The sequence below is a fragment of the Mya arenaria genome, chromosome 7 (assembly GCF_026914265.1).
Source record: "Mya arenaria isolate MELC-2E11 chromosome 7, ASM2691426v1".
Classification (NCBI taxonomy): Eukaryota; Metazoa; Mollusca; class Bivalvia; order Myida; family Myidae; genus Mya; species Mya arenaria.
In genome coordinates this window covers 60,753,560-60,757,681 of record NC_069128.1, presented here as the reverse complement: position 1 = coordinate 60,757,681, position 4,122 = coordinate 60,753,560, and the positions used below count along the sequence as shown (strand labels likewise).

Here is a 4,122-nt window from a genome sequence, read left to right as displayed (position 1 = left end):
CCAGGTTAGTGTCTATATGAAACATATAGTAAAAATAACTGTGGTCTCACGCCTGATATAGAGGAAGCTTTTGGAGGGGTGGCCTATTTTAAATTGTTATAAATTCTTAATTTATACAGCTATCTGGTTGAAATTTGGCCAGTTGACAGTGCTTAGCCATAGAATATTGGTGTTTGAGTATGAAATGTGAAAATCTTATATTACATAATATAAATTAATAATATATAATTTTCTTATATATTTTTGACATTTTTTAAAAAAAACTACTTTCACTTTCAATTTAATGTTTGGAAATAGTTCCAAATGATGGTAACTAATGAATGAAAGCCTCACTTTCAATTCCAAAGTATAAATGGAGGGATTTTTTTAACATAGGAAGCAGACCCAGGAGGAACTGTCTGTTGAAGACCCCCCCCCCCCCCCACCAAGCTGCCCACCAGAGGCCAAGCTGTACTTGGTGTTTGCCAACATGCTGTAATTTGTAAGTACTTCAAGATAATATATTAAAAAATGGTATCCAAACTGAAGTACAAAGTGAGACAGTTTGGTCATAAAAGCCCATTGAGACTGTTTGTTCCATTCCTAAATGAATTTCTTTCATGTTGTCAATCATTTCTGATGTGGCTTTGATAATAATATTATTTTCTAATGAAACTGCTGACTTGTATCAGTCTTTGGTCTGTATTGTGCATCTATTCACACATTTTGTTTGCTCTTTTAAGCAAACATTACAATAATTGCAAATTCTATAAGCAATTAAACAAAACTTACTGCACATAGGATGCAGAATGATGTTTTATTTAGTGTGCATATGATTTTCAGCTTATGGACAAGAAAACATATACTTTAACAATCACAGCAACACAATGAGATCCCAATTTTAAAGAAATAATGCCACCTTTCATTAATTCATTAATTCATTTTATCAATCATTCATATATATTCATTAATTCATTCATTTATTCAATTTATTCATTGAAAAACTTGACATTTCTCAAGGCAAAATAAATAAAAAGTGAGCAGCTTTCATAAAGAATAGAGCCTTTTCCCTTAATGCATTAAAAAACACAACCTTAATACAGTATAAATGTTTTAAAAACCCTAATTTATTGCTTATTTTAATAGCCAGCCTGGTTGCTGTAGCCACAGAGGAATTTTCAAGGACAAGAACCAGTGCTGGTAAAACTGTGGTCTCTGTGGTTTTCCATACCGGCTCTCGGCAAGGATTTTCAAGAAAGGAATACCATCTCCAAGTAAGAAGAAATTCTAAGCATGTCTGGTTTGAATGCTTGCAAAATGCATCTGGGTACTCAATAAGATGAGGTTTACCTTTGAGTTGTTAAAAACTGATTGCAAAATGTCCAAAAGACTATATATTCTATTAAATTTGTCCTGAAAATCTTTGAATTCATGAACTTTTCTGCATATTTATCACATTTATGACTATATTAAAGGTTGTGTATGCCTCAAATGAGTGTTTACAGGCCTTTTTCAAACTTTAACAGTAGTGGCAGATAGTTTTATTTGTGTAAAACATTGCTTTTGTGTCTTGCTTGCAGATCATGATGTGCCAATAAGCTCCAGTTAGCTGCGGCCTTTTCCCCTGGCGGTAGTCCTGCAATCTGAATCCAGGAGATGCAGCTCTGAATCCAATATTTCAGAAGAATGAAGATGTTAGTCAACTCTGTAGTGCTTGTTTGTGTGTAAATGATTCCAATGAGTGAGATTTATAGCAAATCAGGTGTAAATAAGCATCTTATAGACAATAGTGAAGTGCTGTACTCTGAATTTAATGCCAAATCTAGCCTTCAAAACAGATTCTTAAAGTAATTTTTTTTTAAAAATGGGCATAATAATGCTATCTCTGCATTTTCTACATCATGTAGCCACCTCATACATGAAAACACTAGCAGTTGTCATGAATCTTTAAGTTTTGGTGTGTTTTTTGCCATTTCCTTTGTTGCGCCATTTGTCCCGGAAGCCAACAATTTGGCATATAGTGTTGTTTAGACTGTCTATTAACACATTATCACTAAATTTCTTGTGTTAAACTGAACAGTTCTGTTATCTTTGTATATAAGTGGACCAGAAAAGCAAAATTTTGACAAGTTGAGGCATTTCAGTTGGGCTCTATGTCATTTTTTATATAAAACACTAAGCCGATGAAGTGGAAAAACCTTATTTTGCTTAGAAAAAATCTTAAAAGAGTAGGCAGGCCAGTTTTGTGGTGCTGTTCTATAGACACCATTAAAAGCTACAAGGAAAACTTTACTTGGTCAAATTATTCCAATGCATAAGGAAATAATGGCTCTTCAAAGGTTTGCGGCTTAACATTTGAGGGAAATGGCTGTTTCTGCTTTTTATGAAAATACCACAGGTGCTAATACTTGTCTCATTCATTTAGTGTTTGATATATCATTGCCAAACTTTCAGTATGTGTTGCATATAGCCTGAAGCTGAACTATAGGAGTTTTGAAGTCTGTTTCTGAAAAAATGTTGCTTTGATAGGCTCAAGACCACAGTTATCTGCCCCCCGTTGACCAAGATCCGGATGTGAATACAGAAACAAAGAGTGCTTGTGTTCAAGTATCAATATTTTATTAAAATTGAATGAAAAAGAAGCAAAAAATGTTCTTTTTGCAGAGAACTTGACTGAATTTGACACTCTATTGCAGAAATTGATAGTTTTCAATGTAAATATTGGAAAAATCATAGCTTGTGCAAGTCTGAAAATTAGTTGTTTGTAGCCGATTGACTCCCTGGCGGAAGGGTTATGTATTTGAACTCAATTTTGACAGTCGGGTCAATGGTCAACATGGTGTTTTCTTGTGATTATATTTTGTGTCTTGAATTGTTCTAGAGATGCCATGTCCTTGTTTTTCAATTGGTGTGTGTATAAAGTCAAAAGCCAGGTTAGTGTCTATATGAAACATATAGTAAAAATAACTGTGGTCTCACGCCACTTACTTAACCTTAAACAAATAGTCATAACGTCCTCAGCTAATATCTGGTTTCATTTAATTAACTTTACACTAGCAGTACACTTGCGAGATGAAAGCACTTTTCATATATTCTATTACATATAGGTTTATCAGTTACTGTTATGAATCTAGCTAATTGTATAAGATGATCAATTTATATTACCTATTATTATGTAATGACAGGGGTGCTTATTTGTTACAATGTGGGGCCCTCAAACGTTATTTTTTTATTTCGGTTTTTGTATTGCCTGTGAACAGAATTGTAAAAGAAGTAAAATCACGCTTGGAGCGCGTACAGCCTTTCAACGCTACCAGCGCTTTCCTTAACAAATGGGCGCATGGCTAAGCCGATCTTGACTATTGTGACTGGATATCATTCCTAATACAATTAAAACTCGCTATGTCGAAGTCGTCGAGATCCCTAGAAAAACTTCGAGATAACGAACATTCGATATAATCGAAAGACAATTTTTTTCTAATTGAACCAAAAATAGTCGCAATAACTTCGAAATAACAGGAATCTCAAGATAACAGAGTTCGACATAGCGAGTTTGGTCTGTATTAAGAAATGTAGTTCAATATAACTTTATAATAGATGGCAATCTTGGTTTAATCACGACCGATTGTAGGTAAAACAAAGCGCAATAATTCAAACTGCATAACTTGAGCTATTTAAGGTTATATAATTCACCCCATCAAATTATACCAATCTTAAATGAGCTATTTAGGCATGACAATTTAACATAATTGCCAATGGATCGATACAATAACAAGCGTTTTAAGTATGTACATTGGCACCACAACCAGTTGTTTTGCTTGGATATTGTAGTATTCAGTACAGTTTAATTTATATCGTCGAGTTCACAGTCTCATCTTATAAACGATGTATCTCAATAATACTGAACCTATGAGCATTTGTTACCCTTCACCAATAATGTATTTGAACATTTTCATGGCTGGTTTCTGTACTCATACCTTAAAGGCCTAGTTTAAGCCTTCTATAAATGACCCCCACAAAACTGTGTATAATACACAACCTCTGTGTATTGATCTTAATCTACTTGCCTTGATCCCTCGCAATGCAATACAATGCAGTGCAATAAAATAAATACAATGCAATAGAATGCAACGCAAAAAAATG

The 4,122-nt window shown here is 33.9% G+C and overlaps 1 long non-coding RNA gene across 1 annotated transcript; it reads left to right on the top strand.

Annotated features, from left to right (window-relative positions):
- The first annotated feature begins 411 nt into the window (after positions 1 to 411).
- On the top strand, positions 412 to 1,747 carry LOC128241401 (uncharacterized). Its single transcript, XR_008262350.1, has 3 exons — positions 412 to 481; positions 1,126 to 1,253; positions 1,560 to 1,747. It is a non-coding gene; the product is annotated as an uncharacterized LOC128241401 (long non-coding RNA).
- The last annotated feature ends 2,375 nt before the right edge of the window (positions 1,748 to 4,122 follow it).